The 26,019-nt window shown below is 42.2% G+C and overlaps 1 protein-coding gene and 1 pseudogene across 1 annotated transcript in view; one reads left to right on the top strand and one right to left on the bottom strand.

The window, feature by feature from the left end:
• The window catches only part of DCDC2 (doublecortin domain containing 2), a 155,860-nt gene that overhangs the window by 86,354 nt on the left and 43,487 nt on the right, over positions 1-26,019 (top strand). The gene's annotated exons all lie outside the window — the stretch shown is intronic.
• Positions 14,633-14,977, bottom strand: LOC137232979 (small ribosomal subunit protein uS10-like; annotated as a pseudogene).

Here is a 26,019-nt window from a genome sequence, read left to right as displayed (position 1 = left end):
TCTTAAGTGAGTCATTTCAGAATGAAGGGTCTATTGTAGGATTGAGTTTTAATATTTTGAATGAGAATAACAGAAATCAAAGTAGAAGGAACCTTCGAGATTACGGTCACCTCATTTTACATCTTTCTATTTAATTTCTGAAAACAAATACCTAAAATGATTAAACGCAAAAAAGAAACTAAAGCTTTTCACTGGATGGCACATTGGTCATTGGCAGTTACAGTTTTAAAGGAGTAAGGGCATTAGGTTAATTGGCATAATGTGAAGACAGATGCATTATATTTTCGAACATCTTACTAGCTGTTCCCTATTGAGCTCCCATTTTAATTTAACAGCTATGCAGAGGTTCATATTTTGAAAATGTTTATAGTCATTTTAATTTGTTGTGTTTTTTATGTGAGGTGGATCAGCACATCTTTTTTGTGTGTGTGTGTGGTACACGGGTCTCTCACTGTTGTGGCCTCTCCCGTTGTGGAGCACAGGCTCCGCACACACAGGCTCAGCGGCCATGGCTCACGGGCCCAGCCGCTCGGCGGCATGTGGGATCTTCCCGGACTGGGGCACGAACCTGTGTCCCCTGCATCGGCAGGTGGACTCTCAACCACTGCGCCACCAGGGAAGCCCCAGCACATCTTTTTGTATGGGCTAGCCCTCAATATATGGAGGACTAGGCATATAGTAGACAGATGTTTCTGCCCTCAAGGGAATTACGGATTAAAATTTGCCTCTTAGTGTCTTAAGACACTAAGCACTTAATGTGCTTAATCACACATCCCCTGCCACTTAAACTGGTTTTAGCAAATTGTGCCTACCACTGATTAAGGACTTCTATGTGCCAGGCACCATACTAAATTCTCTATGCATGCGGTATAATTTAATTTTCATAACAGTGCCACAAGGCAGCTACTATCTCAGTTTTATGGATAAGGAACCCGAGACTTGAAGAGGTTCAAACCATGTAACTTGTGTGTGAAGTCCTGGATCTGGTAGGTGAAGGGGTCCAGGTTTGCATCCAAAGCCCGGCTCCCTGGAACTACATCATGCCATGTCTTGCAGTAACGAGGATGGCTAAATTTTCTGAGTAGCTACTTAGTGCTGGTGTTCTACTAAGTGCTTTTCAACACATTTTCATTGAATACCCACAACAACTGTGAAGGCATTTCATTTCCAACTTGCCAGTGCAGAAACTGAGCTGAAGAAAGGTTGAAGAACAGACTGAAGATCACACAGCTATTAAGGGACTTAGCTGAGTTTCAAAACAGGTCACTCTGGCTTCAGAGCCCATTGCTGTACCTGCGTTCCAAACAGCACTCCTTTAAACCACTTTCCTTTTGTGTGTGATAATGACCCATAACCAGTCCTTACTTGAATTAAAGAGAGCACAGCATGTATTTAGAGAGACTGAATGGAGCTTTATTTGGAAAGTTTGGAGTTCTCCTTCCTCTCTTTCAGTATCTGTTTCCCTTCTTCAGCACATGCATCTTTAGTTTAGAGTACCTCATCTTTAGATGACTAGAGCCCTCCAACCATCTCTTGTTTCTCCCCCTTCCCAGTAAAATCACCTGTTGAAAAGACGACAAGAAGCTCAGTTGCACCAAATTAAAAATAATAATGTCTTGTTGTTTGGCATTTGCTGAGATTATTTTAGTGGAATCCCAGGTAGTAGGCACTGGCTGGAAAAGATTTTTCTTGGGATTCTTCAAAACATGACTGTAGTTGACTCCCTTTATGTATATTAAGACCAACCTGATCCTCAATAAACTGTTTTACAGGATGTTTTAATCTCTTTTGGGGTTACCTTTTCCTACAGATATACACTTCTGATTTTATAATGAAAATTACTGAGAAAGTGGGACTCATTTCACAGCAATTTCTCTTCATTATATGTGCTCTATGAAGCAAAGCAACAGGAAGCATATATATGCATATAGGAAAGACAAGAGTTACTTAAAAGCAAACAAACCAACCAAAAAAACAAAAGCTGGCTTTCTTCCATTTACCAACTTGAGACTTTTCATCATTAACTAAGACAGATCTTACACTAAGGTTCATCAAGTAAATACCTGGAAGATGGCACGTAATTAAATTGGTTAGGGAATTAATATTCTCTAAATTGTTACTGCTAAAAATCTAGTCACTTGGAACAATAAATTTTTAAAAGAAATATAAATAATCCTTTGAGAGTAAACATTACATACTTTCATGATTTATAACCATTTTATGGAAAAATATTCAGCTTGCTTTGTTAGAATTTGGCCAGATGGAATTTGATCTCTCATGATTTTTACTCTTTGTGTTGCATTGTGGTGATTTCCTTAGCTCTATCTGCCAGATCACCAGTACTTTCTTCAACTGGGATAATCTGTTTAATCGATTTGGTATTTAATCTTGTCCACTGAGTTTTTAACTTTAATGACAATGTTTTTCATTTCTAGAAGTTTTATTTGACCCTTTTCCAAATCTGCTAGTTTTTATTTGTACTGTTCCTTTCCTTCAGCGCTGTTTCTATTCTCTTTTATTTCTCTAATCATTTGAATGCACTTTTCAGTGATCACTTTAAAAAGTGTTCTATCATCTCCTGCCCTTGGGGGTGCTAATTCTCTTTGTTGTGTTGACTGACTCTCCCTCACGGTGGTTAGTTTCTGCACTTCATCTGCAAATTTTGACAGTGAGCTAGTCTTCCACAGGAAGCTTGTTTGTTTTGCTAAGACAGTCCTGTGTGCCTAGGATTGAGGCAGCATCCCTTCAGAGTGCATTTGCTTCTGCTAAGACCATGGGAGTTTTCCTGATTTGGGACCAGTTTTATGGTTAGTTTCTTGGCTGGAGGTTTCTTCAGTACTTGGATAGTACAACTTTAGATCTTACAGCCTTTTGCATAGTATGTTTTAGGAATTGTGATTTCTCAAAGGACCCCAGGGAGATGCCAAGCTTTCTTGCTGCTTCCTAGTCTTGTGCCTGGTGTTAAAGTCCACTTGTCAGAGATCTGGAACCCCTGAAATGGTTCCAGGTTTATGCTGTGGTCTTGGTTCCAGCCCTCCACTGTGTGGACACTACCAAATATAAAACCGATAGCTAGTGGGGAGCAGCCACATAGCACAGGGAGATCAGCTTGGTGCTTTGTGACCACCTAGAGGGATGGGATAGGGAGGATGGGAGGGAGACACAAGAGGGAGGGGATATGGGGATATATATATATGTATAGCTAATTCACATTGTTGTAAAGCAGAAACTAACACACCATTGTAAAGCAATTATACTCCAATAAAGATGTTAAAAAAAAAAATCCTAGCTCCCAGACCCTAGAGCCTAAATCCCTGTCCATCTCCCCTTGAACCCCTGAGGCACCCTTCTTTATGTACAGTAGCTGGGGACTGCCCTTTCTTTAGAGCTCAGCAATGAATGAAACTTTTGTGTTCACATATTTTTTATTTATTTATTTATTTATTTATTTATTTTGGCTGCACCCGGTCTTAGTTGCTGCATGTGGGCTTCTTAGTTGCAGCATGCCGACTTCTTAGTTGCTACATGCCGACTTCTTAGTTGCTACATGCGAACTCTTAGTTGCCGGCATGCATGTGGGATCTAGTTCCCTGGCCAGGGATTGAACCCGGGCCCCCTGCATTGGGAACCCGGAGTCCTACCCACTGGACCACCAGGGAAGTCCCTGTGTTCACATTTTATCTGTCATTTTATGTATTTGTAGCAGGAGAGAACCTGGGTCACCTCAGTCCATCATGTTGCTTTCAGTTTCTGGTACATGAGTTTGCCTTGAGGGGTTTTGCTGGGGTTTGCAGGTGGAGGAAAGAATGATTTGGGACACAGAGCATTGCCAAGAAAGGTTGGGCTTTGAGCCCCCTGAGGGCACTGACAGGAGCCAGAGGAGGACACGGAACATCGGTCTCCAGGTAGAGACTAGACAGGAAGTGTAGGCAAGGACACAGAACGGGAGACGGGCAGGTGGGGAGACCAGCTTCATACTCTGCTTAAGGGTGATTCTGCCCTTAAGGTAAAGAATTTGTTGCTCTCATTGAACTTGGTGACATTTACTTGGCCAGATAAAACGAAGGAGAGTCTGAGGTGTCAGAGGCATCCATGTGATGAAAGGTCAGGGTGATTACAACTCATCTCATGTATCTTTACAGTGGGTAAGTTTTCTGTCTTTTCCCCACCACCCTTGATTTACTCTTAAGCCCATCTCACATACTTTTTTTTTTTTTTTTTTTTTGCGGTACGCGGGCCTCTCACTATCGCGGCCTCTCTTGTTGTGGAGCACAGGCTCCAGACGCGCAGGCTCAGTAGTTGTGGCTCACGGGCCTAGTTGCCCCGCGGCATGTGGGATCTTCCCAGACCAGGGCTCGAACCCGTGTGCCCTGCATTAGCAGGCAGATTCTCAACCACTGCGCCACCAGGGAAGCCCTAAGGAAAATCTTTTGATTAGGCTTCTTGGTTCCAAATCATTTTGCACTTACTTGTATTTTTATCTGGACTATTAGAAGCAAACACAGATGGTCACCATTTCTGGATTTTCCTTTAGAGATTTTAGGAACAGAATTAAATTTTCATTGTTAGCAGCAACATGATCCCTTTTGAAGTCTTCTGGATTTTACTTTCTAGGTTGAAAATGCTCTGTTTATGGCAACTATTTGCTTCTAAAGCAGAAACTTCGGTTGTCTGTTCAGAGGTCTTTTGAATGATACTTATATATGTTGATGAGAAGATGAGTTCTCAGCAGGAAGCTGCATTGTAAGCCTTATTAGTGATTCTTATAGGTGTGAGTTCTGAAATGAAGAACAGGCATTGAGATAGGAAGTAAATATATATATATATATATATATATATATTTTGCTGTATGCAGGCCTCTCACTGTTGTGGCCTCTCCCGTTGCGGAGCACAGGCTCCGGACGTGCAGGCTCAGCGGCCATGGCTCACAGGCCCAGCCGCTCCACGCCATGTGGGATCTTCCCGGACCGGGGCATGAACCCATGTCCCCTGCATCGGCAGGCGGACTCTCAACCACTGCACCACCAGGGAAGCCTGGAAGTAAATATTAACTCAAATTGTGAAACAGGTGGTGAGGACATATTGAGTTTTATCTCTAGACCTTTGTCTGTTTCTCTGCTCTGTCTCCCTCCGGACCTCTCTTCACTCCCACTCTACTCCCACTCCTATTCCTCAGTTTTTTGGGATGCCTCCATCTGCTTTCAGGGGTCTAGGGTTCCTGCCCCGTAAGAGCTCCAACTCATGGCAGAATCAATTATGGATCCAGTGACAACTTGGTCCAGCTTCTGGCCGCAGGCCATGCCTGTGCCTTCTTTCCAAACTAGTCCTCAGCCCCACACAAGCTGTAGCAATAGGCAAGTGGAATTTGTCATTCTCTTAACAACGATAATGATAATAATAAAAATAATAGTAGTACTAATAATATTCAATATTTGTAAAGTGCCAGGTATTGTTCTGAGCACTTTAAATACATTAACTTATTTAGTCCTAACAGCCCCATGAGGTAAGACTCTTATTAGCCTCATCTTACAAATAAGGAAAGTGAGGTACAGGTAGGTTTGGTAACTTGCCCAGAATAACACAGCTAGCAGGTGGAAGAGCCTGGATTAAATGTAGTCTGTCTGAGTCTGCAGAGGTGGGTAGCCTCCCACCAGGCCTAGCTTTGGTTCCTATCACAAATGGGATAAGACTTGGTTACCCTGCAGGTGTGGAGTTTCCCGCACTAATTCTTTTTTCTAGAAGAGGAATTCATAAGCCCAGGGTTTCGGGCTATAGAAAACTATAGAAATTAAAATATAGAAAGACATACAGTAAATAATCACAGGTTGGAAGAACTTTGGGGAGGGCGGACTATTTAAATATGCTCTCTTGAGATTATTCTCTGAGTGCTTTGTAAGTCTTTAAAAATACTGCCAAAAGATATTTAAATATTCTCCCTAGTGAGCTTTTCATGAATATGGAAAAGTAGTGGGTTTTTTTGTTTTTGCCGTAGAGTTTTTGTAGTTAGGGAATATTTTAGAAATTATTTTAAAATTCCAGAGGACATATGGTATTTTAAAAATATGATTCACTGCATATGTTTTCTGCAGATCTTTCAATTTTCACTTCTTCATTGAAACCTTCCCATCAAAATATGAAGAAAGCTGGTGATTGTACCTTTGATTGTGACCTGTGAGACGTGATTTGAGATATAGTCAAGCTTTAGTGTAAATGACATGAAATCTATTTTAAGTAAAATGTCCTGCCATCCTGGAAGCTCCATGTAGAAAATGCTAGCATTGTACAAGCTTAAGACTCATAGTTCTTTCTATCCTTTTTGGTCATAGTCTTGGAAAGGCCTCCTGTAAGAGAACTACAAAGTAAAATACAAGAGCAATTTTTTTTCCCCTTTTAATGTTTATGTTCCCTATGCATAGCTATCATGGATCATCAAACTGCTTCCTTTCCAACCCCAGCTGGCTGAAGGTCACAGGTCTTCTAAACTGATGGTGAAACTTCAGCCTGTATTCTGTTACTGAGATTGAAAAGTACTTGCATCCCACAACTAGGGAAAAAGAATTTCCCCTGAGGAAGCATGTACAAATGACGTTCATTGTTCCTGGTTGTCTCGATACCAGTAACAAGCACTTTGTCAGCAGACATTCTGACTTTATACAAGTAGTTGTGCAGAAGCAGGAGCCCATTATCTTGTTATGATATTCAATTTCCTTCCCATTCTCTTAATGGAAATGAAATTGCCCCTGCTGCTTTTGGGTAGTGGAAGCTTTATGAATATCCTGAACTCTCAGCTGCTAAGGGATTGGTTCTTGTCTTCCCATCTTTATCAGGTACTTCCCTGTGTAGGCTATCTCTTGTTTCTGCCCCCAGCATGATGCTATTAAACATGTTATATCAATCCAGCCCATATGTGATGGCAGAGTGCTGATTAGCCTCTTTGGATTACTTTGATGTTGAAACTGACTAGTCCTCTAGTCTTTAAGTCATTTATTCCAAAATACCTAGTAATCAAAATAATAACATTAATGATTTTCCACCACTGAGGCCCGCAGTGTAAATTAGCTCATGAAAAGAGCTTGGAAAGCAATACAACTGAAAGGCCTTTTCTTATCTTGTTGACCAAAGGAGTTTAGAAAAGTCCACCCATTTCAAATGTAGCCCAAAACCCCCATGGAAAAAAACTTTACAGTTCAATTAGCGGGAGATAAATTGCGTGATGCCTGTAATCAGAAAAACTGGCATGAACTCAATGTTCAGTTACTACCTCTAAGCTCTTCCTACTTTCTGATGTATCCCCTTAAAGCCACTGAGGAGTTCTGGAGGATAATTAATTTTTAGGGTGAATTAAAAGAAGTAATCTGATGATAATAAGAGCTGATTTTCAGCTTGTACTTGTTACTATGGCCAATAGCCACACTAGTTGTTTATGATTTCTAACTGGTCAGTGCCGCTGTTCATTGGTTCTCAAATATTTTGACTTTTTAACCTGAAAATTATGCCATGTATGATATTTATGCATATATATATATATATATATATTTTTTTTTTTGCGGTACGTGGGCCTCTCACTGTTGTGGCCTCTCCCGTTGCGGAGCACAGGCTCCTGACGCGCAGGCTCAGCGGCCATGGCTCATGGGTCCAGCCGCTCTGTGGCATGTGGGATCTTCCCGGACCGTGTCCCCTGCATTGGCAGGTGGACTCTCAACCACTGCGCCACCAGGGAAGCCCCTTTATGCATATTTTAACTATTACATTACAGCTACACCCAAATCTATATGCACTTACATTGTCCATACCTGTACCGACTGGTTTGCATATCTGTTTTCTGTCTCCAGCACCTACACATCACCTGCCGCATTGTTAGTGCTCAGAAATGTTCTTAGTTGAAAAATGGAAATACATATTGTTTCTCTTTTTGTGCATCTCACACCCATTTGGGTTGGTGTGTTATTTCCTAAGTTTTGTTTTATAGAATAATCTCATTACATGTATTTTTTTGTTGAAAGTGACTTTGAATACTGAAATAGATAATTTGCAGAATTGAAAAAAGAATTTTAAAGTCCAGGGCAAAGCCAGGGACCTCAGAACCTGGAACCAGGGACACAAAAATCCACAATATTCTTTCTGTATCTTTCAGCTCTGATTCTTCTAGCCCCTTGGCTTCATTCTCCCTTATTGCACACAGACTTTCCTCCTGTGAGGGGAATGTGGCTGTAGACAGCTCCTGGATTATATCCTTTTAGCCCAGGAACATGAGAGTAAAGAGAACTTTCAACTGCAGTTTGGGGGAAAAAAAAAATCACAGGGAAGGATTCTGATTGGCCCAGCTTACAAGCATGTGTCCACCCCTGGGGCCTATCAGGGCTGGGGAATAATGATTTATGATGAGCTGGGTCACATGACCACCTCAGTGTTTGGAGGAGTAGTGCTGTTACAAGAAGGAAAAAGGGTTGCCTGTGAACCAGGCAGTCATCCCAATTAGCGCCTACAATACTTGGGTGAAGCAGACTTACCGAATAAAGTGAGAAAAGACTTTGCATGAGGTGGTCCACCTGTTATTGAAAATAAGATAGTGGTGCTGGGGAGAAATGTGTTTCTAAAAGGGACTTGAGTCTAGCAGGAGACTAGTATCCTGTCCTTTCGTTTGACATGAAGGGGATGCCATTCGTGTTACTCCTTCTCCCGGTAGGTTTCGTAGCTTTTCCTTACCACAGCTGTACTTACCACATGCACCTGCAATAACTTCTTGACAAATCCGCCTCTTGCACTGGACTGTGAGCTACTTGTGGGCTGGGATCACATCTAATTCATGTTTGAAAATATTCATGTTTCCAGTGAATGCTTGGTACTGGCAGAATGAATGAAAATGGGAAGAATAGCAGTCTACTGCAGAGTTGAGGCATCGAATGAAAATACAGTTGGATTACACATGTCTTTTATTCTAGAATTGCAAGACAATAGCTGTTAAAGCTAATAATGGTTCCTCCAGCTGATAGAATTGCCTGCATATATTCAGGGAGCTCTTGTCCTCACAGGGCAACCGTTTCTTACTCTAAATGTAAATCCTTTTCTGTGTTGGCCCATAATCTACTTGCTTGTAATCTCCACTCTGCTCCCGGCGAACCCGTCAGAAGGACGGCGTGGAGAATATGACTCTTCCAGTTGGTAGCCCTTTAGAAATTTGGAGACAGGTGCTGATGTTCATTTCAGTCTTTCTCCAGCTAAAACGTCCCAAATTCTTTCAGCCACTCCTCAGTGAGAAGGATTGCTTCATCTTCCTATCCCAGCTACATTCTACCTGCAAACTTTGGAGTGTTTCAGTGGCCACCTTAATATGAGATGCCTGGAACCAAACACAAACATCCAAGATGTGGTTTGACTTGTGCAGAATTTACTATGGGTTGATTACACCCTAGGATCACAGTCAGTGGTTTGGGAAGTGGAGCCCTTTCGTTAGAGGAAATTTTACAAAAAGTCCCCTTTGTGTCATACATAAACGGAGATCTTTTCTGGTGGCAGGGAGTTTTCTGGATAGTTTGGGAGGCCCACCTGCTCATGATTTTCCTCCTCATGTACTGTGGTGGCCGCTGAAACATTTTTATGGAACTCAGGATTTTGTGACCCACCCCAATCTGAAAAATGTATGATTAAAATGTATTACATATTTCTATGAATGGAGTCCAAGTTTTCAGACTCAATATAGGTTATATTAAGTTTAAGTGCTACTAAAATTTCCATTTACACTCACACGGAGAGCTGTCAAGTTACATCCTCCCATCCTATAATGCAGGATTTTTCATGTGTTCCTGTTAAATTTAATCTTGTTGGTCTGTATTTCAGCCTGTTCACCTAATTTTGGGTCTTGATTTTGTAACTTGTTATCTTTTCCATCTTACCATAACCTGGATATTTGGCAGTGTGCTCTCTACATGGTATCCAACTATTTTTATAAGTTTTTTGAAGCAAATAGGGTCCATGAGAGAGGCTCTTCTTCAAATTGACACCTGGATGCGGATGAGCATTTTTTGTGGTTCAAAGACTTTGTACCCAACATGCCTAAAATTACACTAACCATCTCCCACCGCAACACTTTCTGTCTCGATCAATGTCAGCACTATTTATCTGTGCCGAAAATTTATGTACAATCTTGACTTCTTTCTTCCCCTTACCTCATATTCCCAACTGTTCACCACATCCTGCTGACTTTACTTGCTAAATATTAGGACAGTTTCCCAATTTTCATCTCTCTACCACAGCCCTTGTTTAGGCTCGCCTTTGCTCTCAACAGGCAACAGTAACTTCCTAACAGGTGTCCTTTTTTTCTGGTCTTTCCCCCTGAGTTTTGTTCTGTCTTCATTTCCAGTGTCACCTGTCTGGACCAAAATTTGACTGTGTGTGGTTCACGTGCTTAAAACCCTCCAGTCGCCCCCCGTCACCCACAGACAAAGCTGAAGGTCTTCAAGTTCATGACTGTTTCACATCGTATTCCTATACCCCCTAAACTGGGCTTGATGCTCTTACAACATTAAATGGCTTGGGATTTCCTCCATGCCCTATGCTCCCTCTTGGTTTTTACTGGCTTCTTTGTCTGAAATTCTCCGCATTCATACTGCCACCCAAACTTTTTTTTGTCAAAACTTACTTGTTTTTAAGATTCAGCTTAGGTGTGCTCCTTTGTGAGTTCTGCATCCGCGTATTCAAGCAACTGACGATCGAAAATATGTGAAAAAATTTTTCCAGAAAGTTCCATAAAGCAAAATTTGAATTTGTGCACACTGGCAACTATTTACATAGCATTTACATTGTATTAGGTACTGTAAGTAATCTAGGGTAAGTTATATGCAAATACTATGTCATTTTATATGAGGGACGTGAGCATCCACAGATTTTGGTATTTACAGGGGTCTTGGAGGTATTCCCCTGTGGATACTGAAGGAAGGGTGACCGTAATTTGCATTTAATCTGGTCTTTAGTAGATACTTAGTAAATATTTGTTAAGTAAAATAATGGATGAATCAACCCACTTATATACACATACTCATGTTATTTTCCAACCCAAATTTTACCATCATATACACAAAGATATGTGGATTAGTGAGTCCATTAACTGTTATGTTGAAATACAAATATTCTATGTTTGATGCTTTCTTCATCTATCAAACTAGCAGCCCTGTATAAAAGAAATAAGGAAATTTCCTCATTAATGACATGCTAAGTGAACTTATTTTGGACTTCTTTCCATTATTGCCTTCTTTCCTAAATGCACACAAACAGTTCTGGAAGGAGTAGATTTCTAATTAAACTGCCTGATTGGAGATCACTTTTTACATGGTTCTTTCTCTCCAGTAGCTTCAAACAATTAACCTGGAGGTGAAATAACACGAATTTATTGACTATTCCCTGTGATATTGTAAATGTGCCTCTTGACACTAAGCAGTTTATAATTTCATTGGCAGAAGGAGACATACACATGAAATAGGTAACAGTGAATTCAGCAAGTAGTCCAGTATCAAAAAGAATGGCACCGATGATAAGTGTTTGGCATTTTTGGAAACAGTGGCGATTTAAACAAAGAAAAAGCAAACAACCAGCTGCACCACATTTGAATGGGCAGAGGCTTAATTTACAAAAAATATAAATTATTTAGGAAGGGAATCAGGTGAAGGTCCGGGAAACAGGACCTCCTGTGATTTTATGTTGAGTGAATTGTGAGGCTACTAGGGTTATTCTAGAAATAAGCACATTAGTACACCTAAATTGAAAAATTGTGTAATGTTTGGAATAGGGGCTGTTTTATCAGAACTTTCTTATGAAGTCTGATACCACTGTAATCAGATAAGAACCTCGTGCCTACTGAGCTTACATCCACTTGAAAACACATTAGAAACAGGAAAAAAAAAATGAATTAAACATAGGGAAAACCATCAAGTGCTACCTGGGATAGTCATGCTCTAATGTCTTCAGACTCGGGAAAGCTGTTTCCCAGGCTGCTCCTAGGCAAATGAAGAAAGGAAAGTTTGCCAGGTTTTCCCGTGGCCAGAAGGAAGTATACTTTGAAGCAAATATACTTTTTCCAAGAACTCCATCCATTCATTCACATTTAGCAACTATTTACTGACTCTCCAAAAGGCACTGTGTTAAGCTATAGAGAGAATTCCATGGTTGCTAAAGCAACACCATGAATTGATTTCCCATGTTTAACACCCCTCTCCCCTGCAATAATATTTTGTCTAGCAACCAGATATAGCCTCGTGTAAATTAAAGAGCATTGCCTGTGTTAAGTGAGAAATATAGGTCTAGTCATGCCTTGGGCAAATTATCCAACAATTCTGTCCTCAATTGGAAAATGAAAGGGTTGAACCATTTGCTTTCTTGAGTCCTTTGGGGGCTCTAAAATATAATGATCTAATTAATTTTGATGGTCTTCTGGCTTACACTTTAGTATTTGTGAGTGTGTTTAGTACCTGAAGATGCTGATAGAGTTAACTTTGTGAACTTGCACAGAAGACAAAGTTCTGAAATACAACGGCAATGGTGTGTTCATTTAAACAGGAAAACATCCTTCTGTTCGCAGGGCAGGTATAAACTTCCATTGCTTAGGTATTTGAAAACTTAATGAGTTAATATTTATTATGCTATATGACAATAGTTAGAATATTTCCGTGCCTGGTTAATTGAGATGTGGTGCTTTGATTTTATGGCATTTTATATGAACAAATTTTTTTTTTTTTTTTTTGTGGTACGCGGGCCTCTCACTATTGCAGCCTCTCCCGTTGCGGAGCACAGGCTCCGGACGCACAGGCGCAGCGGCCATGGCTCACGAGCCCAGCCACTCCGCGGCATGTGGGATCCCCCGGGACCGGGGCACGAACCCGCGTCCCCCGCATCGGCAGGCGGACTCCCAACCACTGCACCACCAGGGAAGCCCTATGAACAAATTTTTAAATGCACTGCGTGACTTTATGGATAATCCTGATGTTTTAGACATGGCAGAGACATAGATCTTTTTATATCTGTTACAGTGGATGAAATTGCTGTATAAAGTTTAAACTGCTCCATCAACAAAATTGAGCATTTTAGTAAAAGAAACTTATACGTATGTGCATAAAATTACCAAAGTCACATAGCAAATATTATCTTGAAGTCATTTCTGAAAGGGAGTATTTTCATGTTCTCAGTGAATAATTTCTTTCTGCCTGAGAGCTACTGTTGTACCCTGGGAAATATTCAGAGGAGAAGATAAAATTATTTAGATTTGCAGCTTCTTGTCATGGGAGGTGAAGGTCTTTTTATTATTATTATTAATGTGATGGGAATATTTCCATCACATGGTGTCTCTGTACAGCACAACCTTTTCATCACGTAAATAATTAATACCTCCTGCCATTCCTTGCTTCCCCACCTCAAACGCTTTCCATCTGAGTGAGGAGAATGCCTCTCTTCTCAGATAAAGGTTTCCCCAAGTACTGACACTTGGTGGGAGTGGTGGGGGTGGGGAGAAGGGTCGTTTCTCTGCCTCAACACGACCCACATCTGAGCTGGCTGGAAAGGAGTGTACCAGGAAACAGGAGCTTGTTCTTTTCAAACTAAACTTTTCTTGCATGTAGTAATTGCAGTATTTTTCCAGAGAAAGATTCAGCTTCCGGCCTGGTATCTTTTCCTTTCACATGGGCCTGCTTCTATAACCAGGGCTCCTGGCCTGGTCTCAGAATGGACAGCCCACGTATCCTGCTACTGAGGGCTAGACTGGCCCAGAGTCCCCTTGGTGATCAGTGGTGTCAGGCACCATCCCTGCTCTCGGGCGCGAATATTCTCACCTTCTCATGAGGGAGAGAGACGACGAACCAGGAAACAGAGAAGTAAGGCAGGTCAGAGAGCAGGGATGCTGTCGAGGTCATGGGGATGGAGGTGCCCTGAGCGCACACTTCCTCACGGCTCCATTTCTGCATCTGGAGAACAAGTCACAGGTCAGGCAAGTGTGTCTTCCACAAACCCCCCCTTTTCTGTATCATTTTTGCCCCTCAGTGATGACTTCTTCCAGTTTCTCTTAGGTCCTTGGTTGGGCCCTGCCATTATTGAATGGAAAATGGCAAATTATTTGGTGGTCAAAAGAATAGACAGTCTTCAGGTAAAAAAATTGAAGACAGCTGTAGAGGAGAATTTTTTGAAAAATCGGATCTAGTCTTTTTGCATTGAAATGAACTTTAGCTTTTGTTGTGAAAAATCTATACCCTCCTAATACTTGGTAACTTCTGTGTTCTTTCCCTCCTCAGGACCTTTGACCCAGCCATTTCCTCTCCCTGGAGCATTCCCCCTCAGATATCCATTCCTCATGCTTTTTAAGTCTTTGTTTACATGCTATTTTTAAAATGAGGCCTGCCCTTACGGCTCGAACATTGCTCCCTCTCTCTAGCACTCCCTAGCACTTATATGATGTAATATTCATGATTATTGTGTCTATTGAATCTCCACTGTCCCTTCTACTCCCAGCCTCCACAAGGCCATGAGATTTCTGCTTATGTGAATTCCTAGTTCTTAGAACAAGGCCTGGCACGTAGTAGGTGCTCAATAAATATTGCTGAATTACAAAAGTTTTTTTTTTTAACAACTTATAATCAACTTTCAAAAGTTTGATTTAAGCATCTGCAGCAGTGACTTCAGCTTCCACCGGGGCTCAATGCTGATAGAAGTCACCTTAACAATCTCGGAAGGACCATGTGTGTCAGTGAGTCACTGGTGGGTCCTTCTCTGAAAATGACCCCAAGACTTAGAACCTTCACTACAAGGATTTTTTTTGGGGTAGCGATTCTCAGAGTCTTGGTAGGCATCCGAACTGGTCCTTTCACTTTGAGATTCTTTCCCTTCACGCCTCTGATCAAATCATCACACACTTTCTCCAAAGATTTTATGTTGCTGCTGTAATTTGGTGAATTGCCACCTCTGGTTCCACACGTGTCTTTCCGGTATCTTTCAAAGACATGCGATGAGGCAGGGGCAGGTGCAGGCAGACCTGCACTCCGCTACACCTCTTCCTCAAAGAGACGAAAGATTAAAAAACCCAAAACACCACGACAACAACAACAGCAACCTGTAAAATCCCTCAGGAAAATCTCACGAGGGCTGTTTGTTTTGGGGACTTAGAGGTTGGAAGCAAGTGCTAACCCTGTCCTGGCCCAGGTAGGAGAGAGCTCGTTATCCAAGCAGGGTGGGGGGTATGGGTGGAGGTAGGGGGGCAGGGACGCCAGCAGCCCAACCCCAGGCATCTCAAAGGGAAAATGGCAGGAGAGGGAGCTGGCCATTCTCTGGGCTTGCGACCCTCTGACTTCTCCTCCCATCCTGAGAGTAGTCAGGTCTAAATGTGGACAGAGGGACTCATCCCTCTGTAGTTTGGTTCTGAAGGGCATGAGTGTAAAATAGTGGAACTGAGACACATTAACAATTTACCTTCATTTAACAAGTTGTATGAAGACATGGTCATAAGTGTTCGGGTTTTTTTTTTTTTTTTTTTTTAAATCATATTAGAATGTGTTCTGAAGAGACTGCTCCCACAGACTAAACCAACCTTTCTATTTGACCAGCTGACTTTCTTTAAAAGTGTCTTGAAAACCTTTTGTGCTCCTTTCCTGAAAGATGTAGTGAGAATGTGATAAGCAGAATAATGGCCCTCCAAAGTCCATGTCCAAATCCCCGGCATCTGTGAGTATGTTATGTTACAGGGCAACAGGGGAGTAGAGGTTGCTGATGAGCTGACCTTAAAACAGGGAGATGGTCCTCACTTACCTCGGTAGGTCCAGTGGACTCCAAAGGGTCCTTTAAATGTGGAAGAGGGAGGCAGAAGAGTCAGAACCAGAGAGCCGACGTCGTAAGAAAGACTCAATGATGGGCCATTGCTGGCTTTGAAGGTGGAAGGAGGCCACGAGCCAAGGAATGCAGGTGGCTCCAGGAAGCTGGAAATGGCGAAAAGATGGATTCTCCTCTAGAGCCTGCAGAAAGGAACGCAGCCCTGCTAACACCTTGATTTTTTAGCCTGGGGAGACACATTTCAGACCCTGACCTCCAGAACTGTAGGATAACAAACTTGTGTAGTTTTAAGCCATCAAGTTTGTGCTAATTTGTTACAGCTGCAATTGCAAACCAATACAGAAAGAGTAAGGGGAAACTTGTCTTTGTGTTTTTGCCACATGCCTCCTTCCCAGTGCTGTGGTATTTTCAGTATTCTTCTGGGGAAAATTAAAAGACAGAACCACAAAGCACTTTAGGAGACTGTGATGGCCAAACCTGGCAGTGGCCACTGTGAACCTCCCTCAGGGGACTGGAGTCACACCCTCACTTCAGGACAGTGGCCAGAAGCTCACAAAAAGAGACCCACACTGGCAAGGTCTCAAGCCATGATTCCTCCACCATGGCCTGGGTTAGGGAAAGAGATGTATATGGGGAAATATTAAAAGTTAGTGCACAGTGCTACTCTTGGAATTCTTCATTAGCAGGTGTTTAAAAGTCAGCGCTCTAAAATTACTTGCAGAAGCTTATAAATATGAATTTCCTGTAATTCACATTTTATAAGAACTCCTATCAGCTGTATCACAGCTTGAAAAATACCAAAAATGCATTAGAAAAACCTTTCTGTTTAAAACTATATTGATCTCATGTTTACGTGGCAAAAGAAGGCCATTACGCAGCAGGCAGTAAAAGCTTCATTTCAGAGAGCTTGAGAAAAACCTCAAAATAATTCACTGTTAGACTTTTCCTTACAAAATAAAATGAAATAACACCACCTGCTGCTTAAAATCTCCAATTAATGCTATAAAAAGTACCTTCATTTAAAAAGCCAATGTGTAAATTTCTCCAAGCTGGCTGCAGACATTTCTTCAAATTTACTGTAACCTTTTGCTCCTGTCTGCAGGAGAAAGAGGCTTCCAGATTCCAAAGAGAAGCCAGACCTGATTTTCACCTAATTACTTAAGAGTGAAACCCCTTTCTGTTCATCGGGTTCAGTTATTTAAGATACTGATAACTCACATATAATCTGCTGCTATGTGTGTTTAGTAGAAATTGTGAAAGAAGATTATCGAAGCTTGCGAACATTCCACCTAGGAATTAAAATCAGGGTGTTTTTGCACGAACCACAGAAGAGAAGGAAGAGGCTGGAAGAAAAAATGAACAGTGATCTTTCTCATCTCACAAGGCTCTTTAAAGACCAAATCAGCAGGTGTGAAAATCACCACCTTTGAGCAGTTTTTAAGCAATGAGAAAGTGCAGGTCTTTTATCTCTCTTTCCCACCCTGATAGTCAGGTTAATGAGAATTTCCGAGGGGTGAGCCACTGGACATCTTTGAAATGCCCCCCTTCTGTTTATCAGATGAATCAAGGGACAGTCAGCTGTGAACACTGGGCAGGAAGGGTCAGCTGAAAAATGGGCAGGAGGGGTCATTTGCAGCCTGTGAGCAAAACCAGCAGGCTGTTTCTGTCATTCTGTTTTCTTGCCCAGCCAGTTATCAGGGCAGAAGCTAGCATGGAAAGAGTTGCCAAGAATCATTCGGGGCTGCTGTGGTCAGTTACTAGTACAGCGCAGGGAGTTCCTGGCAGACAAGACTGAAGACAGATCTATGGCTTAACCTAGGATGGTCCAGCGTCTTTGCTTGCCCCTCAAGGCTCTCCACGATAGCCCGCTCGACTGGTACCGCTCATCTCCCACCACCCCTCACCATGAATCCAGGAGGACTGGTCTCTTTAATTAGGTCCCTTGATGATCCCTGCCCCTCCAATGCTCTGTTCTTATTTTTAATTCTTGACTGGTGTGTCCTGCCCCACCATATATATCTCTTTTGCATAGCCTACATTCTCTGAAAGTCCAGGGGAAGTGGTACAGCTTCCCCCAGGGAAGACTTTATAATCCTCGCTCACACTGATCTTAACCTTTCACGTTTGTGACCTTACTGAGTCACAAAACTGGCATCTTAGATAGAGGTTTGTTCGCAAAAAGGTATCCGTGTTATTTATCGCTTAATTAAATCAGTAGATCAAGGTGATGTTTTGTGGGCACCCTGCTATCTTCTCCACTCCTCTTCCCTTGGTTTTGTGAAAATCCTGTCTGTTGCTTTTCCCTTTCCCTTTCTGCTCCTTCTCAGTCCGAGAAGAAAGGTAACCCCTTTGTCTCCCTATCTGTCTTCAAGTGTAGTGTCCCTCAGTTAGGTCACAGGCTCTCTCTTCTGTATCCACATCTCCCTGGAACACGAGTCCTGCATCCCAGCTACCTCCTGCATGCCTTCACTGATAGTACAGAATTTTTGAACTTAAATTAGATTCTCAGTTAAACCCGTTCTTCGCGGATCCCCTCCAGTTATGTCTTCCTCACGTATTCTCCTCAGATGCCTAAGTGAGAAACCTCAGAGTCATCTGTCAGCTGTGTTCCTCCCTTGCCGCATCCCACAGGCTGCTGTTTGGTCTATTTCTAACATCTCTGGAAGGAGTTTCTGCCTTTAGACCCCACTGCCGTTCCCTGGGTCACACCCTCTCTACCTATGAGCAGTCCGACCTGAGCAGAACCTGAGGGGTTCTCAGACTCCAGTCTTGTTCACTTCTAATCTATCCTTGACAGTCACAAGTTATCATCTGAAATGCAGACAGGATCAGGACTCTATCTTAGAAACTCTGGTGGTTTCTTGCTCACCAGAGCCCAGCCTGTCTCTTTCACATGCTTGTAAGTCCTGTCGAGTCTGCTCTAGTCTTCGTGGCTCGTGCTCAGACAGGGATGGTCCAGCCACTGGGCTCCTGAAAGTGTTGCGAGAGTCTGCTCAGATTTCTTGGTCTCTGTCAAACTGTCACTGAGCCCTCAGTCAAAAATAAGCACTCTTTTTTTTAAGGGTACCATTTGCCCTTCGCACAGACCTTCATTAGGGCACCTATTATATAAAATGTTATTTATCGTGAACATGATCTATTCTAGGGCAGGGACTGTGCCTTTGTTCATCCTTGTATCCCGAATGCTGGCATAATACCTGGATCATAGGGGGTGGGGGGCAGGTATCAACGAAAGTTTGTCAGTCAATGGATGTTCACTTCCAATTAGCATACAGATCCACTACTGGGCAAATATTATGTGTTAAACTTTTTTTATCCTTATACAGTTATGAACACACAGGTGACAAAGAATAAATACTTGTTGGCTAATTTGTGATTAAAGCTGTAAGCAAGTGGAAGTGGAACTGTAGCACGTAGGCATGTGGCTGAAATATTGGATATAATGTTTCACAGTGATGTGTGGGCGTGTATGAAGATTTGCTGCACTACGCTTTAGAGTGATGTACTGTTTTACTGCTCTGGTATGAATGGGAGCACATGATCTTAAAGTAGGAGACCAGTTGCCAGGATTTAGGGGGAATATTTATTTAGGTGAAATTAGTCAAAAAAGAAAGGGGAGTTTCAGACCCACCAAAGAGCTGTAGTCTCAGAACATGCATATTAGTGTGTGTATGTGTGTAATGGTATAGGCAAAACTTCCTGTTTAAGGCTCTCTTTATGTAATGTGTCAAATATAAGTAAATCAAGGGCTTGCTAACATTAGAAGTTCTATATCATTTACATAAAGAAGTAAGCAATGACTGAATGACTGGGGTTGGGGACTGGTTGTGAAGGGAAGCAGGCTAGAATATTCATTGTGGCTGACTGATTTCATAGTCAGGTTCCTACTTCATTTTTTCATGTTCCTTTGTGAACCTTCCATCCATCTTCCTATGAATATGTCTATATACATATGTATATATGTGTATATATTATAATGTATATATGCACACCCATTTGTGTGTGTGTGTGTGTATGTTTATCCAGTTAAGCTTCATGCTTGTCCAGGTCAGGGACAAACTTGCTCATTTACTTGTCTACTGCCTACTCTAGATTGATTACACCTAATAAGTTGTCCAACATGTAGCAGATACTCAACAGTTACTTACTGACAACCTAATTTTCTTTGTATATCTAACGGAAATGATGCAAACATTTAGTTCCGTTTCAAAATTTTTGGAAAGCACACAGAGTCCCACAGCATCTCTGCGTTTCCAAATTTTTGTTGGAGCACGGACACAGCAACCATTTATAAAAATCCCCCCTCCCTCACCCTGCCAAATTGGAGGAGACCTAAGAGCAGATAAGGTGTTTAAAAGAAATGTCTTCACTCCCATGTTCTCTATGCCATCATCTACGTGGCTCCAAGAAGAATATTTCAAAGCACATAATCTGGCAGAAACACTTATCCACACATTTCTTTTTTTATTGATCGATGTCATAACTCTGTTAGAGGCTAAGGATACAAAGATGAACAAGACGTGGGCCCCTCCCTCGAGGCATTCACAGTCAGATGAGTTCGTCTTCACAGTCCAGGAGTGGAGGTGGGTGCCACCCATGACAGGGGCAGGGCCAGGGTACTGGGGGATCACAGAAGAGGGACAGCCAAAACCGGGCTGAGAGGCCAGGGCGAGCTTCATGGAGGTGGAAGTCTTCGGGAAGGATGCGCGTCAGGTCATTGTCAGCAGCACCCTGTCATCCTCGGGACCACACTCCTGAGAGGGTCTCATAAGCTCTTTCACCTTCTGGTTTCTATCACCTCCTCATTTTCAAGCATCAATATACAACACGCGTGTGTGTACACATGTGTACATGTGCTTACACACACACACACACACAAACACACACACTCACCGAATGCTCTGGCTAATAAGAACTGAGCAGATCGTATTAGTCAAGACTCAGATCTCATTGGCTTATGTAAAAGAATGCTTCACCCTTGATATCTCTGACTGTTCACCTACAATTCATGCTTCAGCCTATTGGAATCATTTTTCAGTTCTCAACCTTCTAATGAAAGCACACTGGCCAAGGTTGTCCTTGACCTCTGGAAGGTTAAATCCAATGACCTTTTTACAGCTTCCTTTTACTTGGCCTCTTTGCCCCATGTGGGTGACCCTGTCACTTAGCACTGTGTCATCTTGGACAAGTTCATTAAGTGATCTCTGCCTCGATTTCCTCAATTATAAAATGAGATAGTAATACGATTATTATTATCACAACCCTATGAGTATTGATTGAGTTGATATATGCAAAGTGCCTGGTGTAAAGCAAGCATAGTTAAATGCTACTGTTATTTAACTCTCCTGATCAGTCTCTAGAAAACAATCTCTATGCTGGTAACTTTGACAGCACTCTTGGGTTGTCCCCCCACCTCTCTGTATCCTTCAGCCTTCTTCATTGACCTCTCTTATTTATTCTGCCTCCCCTTAAATATTAAGGTCTCAGGGTTTGTCCCGACATCCCAGGCTAACACACTGGTCCACCCCCGGGGCTCTCCTGCCTCCCACTTGCCACTACGACAGCTCAAATCTAACCACTTCCCGAGTGGTCTTTGTGAAACTCAAATCTCAGCATGTTCTTCCGCTGCAGAGGCTCCCCTCTGCAGGACCAAACCCCCTTACTTGGCTTACAAAGCTCTTTCCACCAGCTGGCCTCAGCCCACCCTGCAGATCTTACCTCTCACCACCTTGACCCCTCACTTCCAGTGCCTCTAGGCAGCTCCTCATATGTACTGGCCAAGTGGGCTCTGTAACTTGCATGGCCTTGCTCATGCTATTCATTCTTTCACACCAGCTTAGGCATGATTTCCTTGGGTATTCTTCTCCCTGGATATTCGACGACTGTCTCCTCTGTGCACCACCGTACCCCGAGCTGTTGCCCATCAGACCTCTAGGACAGCTGCTGTGCTGATTTGCAGTCATTGCCGTTTCCCTCAAGGGCAAGGGCTGTCTTATTCTTTGTATCCTCAGCACCTAAAGAGCAGCTGGTGTGGTTGGTACAGAGTTGGCGCTCAGACGATGAACAAATGAATGGGACAGACAAATGGAAGGGCCAATAAACTGTAAAGCTGGACCAGGAGCCCATTCCCAGTGGACTCTGGTGATGCCAGTTCCCTGCTGCCTCTGCCTGTCAGGGAGAGACCTTCCCGAGCTCTTTCTTTTTCTCTTTCCTGAGAGGGTTGGTGGGAATCTGGGTGCCTGGTGGGCATCTGCAGATGATCCAGATTGTCTCAATCCTCTGTGTTAAAAGGGAGGTCAAGGGTGAGGTCAAGGTCATTAATGCATTAGGAAAAGCAACTTTTTACCTTTCTTTCCCACTGGTGGGAAAGCTCAGTACAGTGACATTTAAGAACAGTCTCTACTTTTAACCTCTTTCAAATGAATAGTACTCTTAACCATTTTCTCTCTGTCAGTTTTCCTTTTCTTTGTAAGTGCCAGTTTGGTGGCTACATAGGCAAGAATGGCAACTATTGGCTGGAAATCCCCAGACGCAGGATAATTTATAATAAGCCTGGTTGTCATGATCCCTACGCAATGCAACTTACAGCTTCTTTTTGCAAGCTAATCAGTTCAAGGAAGTATGTCAGGTGTGCAGCACATTTACAGGGATTGTTTATTTAATGTAAAAATGTCTTTATGCATTTATTTCTTTAGTTGTTAATTTGCCAATGTGTACCATCTCTAACAATTCAAAGTCCTTTCCAAAGTTAAGGTAAAATTGTTGCAAACGGCATGAATTTTGTAAAACAGATGAATTGAGAACGTGAGAGGGGATGCCTGATACACAAAAGGTAGTTTTGCCGTTGCTGAGTTAACGGGAACAGTGAAGAACTGTCAGTGTTGGGGTAGAGTTAGCCCAACTCACACAAGGTTGGTATGTACAGAAATACCAACCTTGTCTCTGCTTCCTTTGTGACCACTCAAGACCATTGCATATGGTTTTATCATCTGGTTTAAAAATGTGCAGTTTAAAATATATTTAAGAACAACGTGTAACACATTTAAATGTAAAATTGGACTGTGTGAATATTCTTAGAATAGTATTCATAAAGAAGTCAGTTCACTTAGGCACAGTTGCAATGATATTATGAGCTCCCTCTTTGCTTAAAAGCTTCTTCCAAAAGTTTTCTGATAGAGGATTGCCAGATTACATTTATACCCAGGGGTGGAATTCATTAATCTCTGCTCAATTCATTTGGCCACGGACTTTTTGAAAAGGAACATAACAATTTTTTTTATCCACACATCCCCATATGAACATATACATTTTAGTCAGTCCTTTTTTTCATGAAGGTTCAGCTTTTGCCCCCCGCAGAAGAAAATATGTTCAAATAAGCAAATGTGATTGGAAATAAAAATAAATTTGATTATGATGAAACTTAGTGACTTCACTGTTTAAACAGTTATTCAATTTTTTGATTATTTTTATTTTGCATTCTAGTTTGTCCCACTGCCTTATGGATGTACTATTGTTATACCTGTAGCTCAATGCATCATTCTCCTCTTATTTTTAGCTCTTCTTTCAATGAAATAAAATATAGGTAAGCTTTAGGAACATCTAAAGAAAACAGATGGCCTTTCAGAATTTCTTTAACCCTGAAATTAAATCTCTTGCTTTTCACTTTTGAGCTAAGAATAAAATTGTTATGGATGTCCTCAGACCTCATATTAATGCCTGTTCCACTCATATTCCACATTAACATTTTTATTTCCACTGGGATTTCTGATATAATCAGGTATTAAACCTGTGGTTATTTTGGCAATTATGCCTTTTATGGAAGGATTCTAACAGCTAAACCCTAAGTTAGGAAAAAATATTGTTTTTACTTCATCTGGAAGAAGAGTTGTCCTAAAAGATGGTTAGAAGATTCAATCGGAGGTTAAAATTTTTAAAGAAAAGCTCACAGAGAGAGTCCTCCACTTTCCATTCATTAAACAAAACACACAGGAGGGCTTCCCTGGTGGCGCAGTGGTTGGGAGTCCGCCTGCCGATGCAGGGGACACGGGTTTGTGCCCCGGTCCAGGAAGATCCCACATGCCGCCGAGTGGCTGGGCCCGTGAGCCATGGCCGCTGAGCCTGTGTGTCTGGAGCCTGTGCTCCGCAACGGGAGAGGCCACAAGAGTGAGAGGCCCGCGTACCGCAAAAAACAAAAACAAAAACAAAACACCAACCACCTTTCCTCACCACTTCCCCTGTCAGCCTCCACCTCATATCTTTGCTCTTTATAGCAACAGTCCTTGAAAAAATGTGTCTATGCTTATGGTTTCTAGTTCTTTTTCACTCATTCTCTTAAATGCTTCAGTAAAAAAAAAAAAAAAAAAAAAAAAAAACCACACAGGAAACTTCTTTCTTCCTCCCGCTCTGTCCAAAGCACATGCCAGACTCAAGCTCACGCCTTGAGCTCTGTGCCTGAGCCATCAATTTTTAAAAATTGACAGTTCTCCATTATTCCTACAGAGTTTAATTTCTCACACTGTCCTACAATTTTTACTTATTTTAAAGGGTATTGTCTCCCCTTTTCTCATTTGTTTTCCCAGAAAAATCTCAAAACTGCTCACCCTTCCTCACGTGTCCCTCCACTCAGACCTGCTGTTTCCATTTTCAATTTTTGAATTTGCTTCTTCTCATCCATAACTTAGAAGGCAGCCTGAATGTTCAAAAGTAAAATAGCTCTCCCCTGCGACTCTTACAGCACTGGCTCAGGTTTGGTCTAATTAGCATGTAGTTCATTACCTTAATGTTGGTGATGCTGCTTCCAAGGTATCATTTAAAAGGCCGAAGCTTGGGAGAAGCTGAGGCCTTGGTCCTGGCTCTGTGAAGCCTTAGACAAGTTCTTTAATCCTCAGATCCTTTATGAAGTAGGATAAAAACACCTACTTCACAGGGTAATCGTGAGGAATGTGCTTAGCATACATAGTAGGTGTTCGAAAAAACTAGGTCCCTTCTCCCTCTCCTGGCTCCATATTGAGTGCTACGTGTAGCCCAGCCAGGATGCATGTCAGGGGCTTTGGGAGAAATGAGTATGAGACAATCTCAATATCCTTTCTCTGGCAATATCTAAATTGCCTATAATGTGGTACCATTACGGTACAGAGAGTAAGTATAAAAATTTCAGGGCTTCCCTGGTGGCGCAGTGGTTGAGAGTCCGCCTGCCAATGCAGGGGACACGGGTTTGTGTCCGGTCCGGGAGGATCCCACATGCCGCAGAGCGGCTGGGCCCGTGAGCCATGGCCGCTGAGCCTGCACGTCCGGAGTCTGCGCTCCGCAATGGGAGAGGCCACAGCAGTGAGAGGCCCGCATACTGCAAAAAAAAAAAAAAAAAAAAAATTCAGAGACTTGAAAGACATTGGAGGAAGGGGCCCTTGAGTTGTGTCCTGAAGGGAAGGATGGACAAGCGCTGTGGCCGGGAGGAGATTGATTCAGGAGAGGCCAGGAGGTGAGGAGGACAGGGAAGCGAGAGCCATTACGTTCCACTGGGGGTGAGGGGTCTAGTTGCAGAGCTGTGGGGCATGTTGGAAAGTCAGTCCATAGTATGATGGTCTTTAGGAATTGAACAGAGGACTTTAGACTTGAAATGGAACATAACAGGGAGCTGGAGTTCAAGTAATTGCATTACCCTCGTTAAGTGGATTATCTTCCAGGTGGCAAGAAGAGAGGGTTTTTATGCCTTTTATTTTCTCCAATGTAGTGCAGTGAGTTTTAAGCTCTCTGTGACTCATCATACAAAAATATTTACATCATGATACAGGACACCTGCATATGCTTATGTATATTTGTTTCATGAAATAAAAGTTTTGTGAAACAGTAGTTACCCTGGTTATGTGTACTGCACAGGGCCGACTATGTAATTTGCAGGGTCTTGTGCAAAATGGAGATGTGGGACCTTTTGTTCAAAATGCAGGTAAAAAGTGCTGTTAAAGGTACTTAAATATATACTTTTTCCTTTCTTCTGTGGTCTCTTTCTCAGCTTGTCATGGTGCCTTTTATTTTGCTTTTATTGTCATTCTGAGTAAAGAAAATTTAAATTGGAAGTTTAAATTATTAAGATTTAGAAATGAAAAAGGAGAAGTCACAACTGACACTGAAGAAATGCAAATGATTATAAGAGACTACTACAAACAACTATATGCCAATAAAATGGACAACCATGAAGAAATGGACAAATTCTTGGAAAGGTAC

This window comes from Pseudorca crassidens, chromosome 10 (assembly GCF_039906515.1).
Source record: "Pseudorca crassidens isolate mPseCra1 chromosome 10, mPseCra1.hap1, whole genome shotgun sequence".
Lineage (NCBI taxonomy): Eukaryota > Metazoa > Chordata > Mammalia > Artiodactyla > Delphinidae > Pseudorca > Pseudorca crassidens.
Note: the sequence above shows the minus strand (reverse complement) of the source record. Positions and strands in the feature narration are given on the sequence as shown.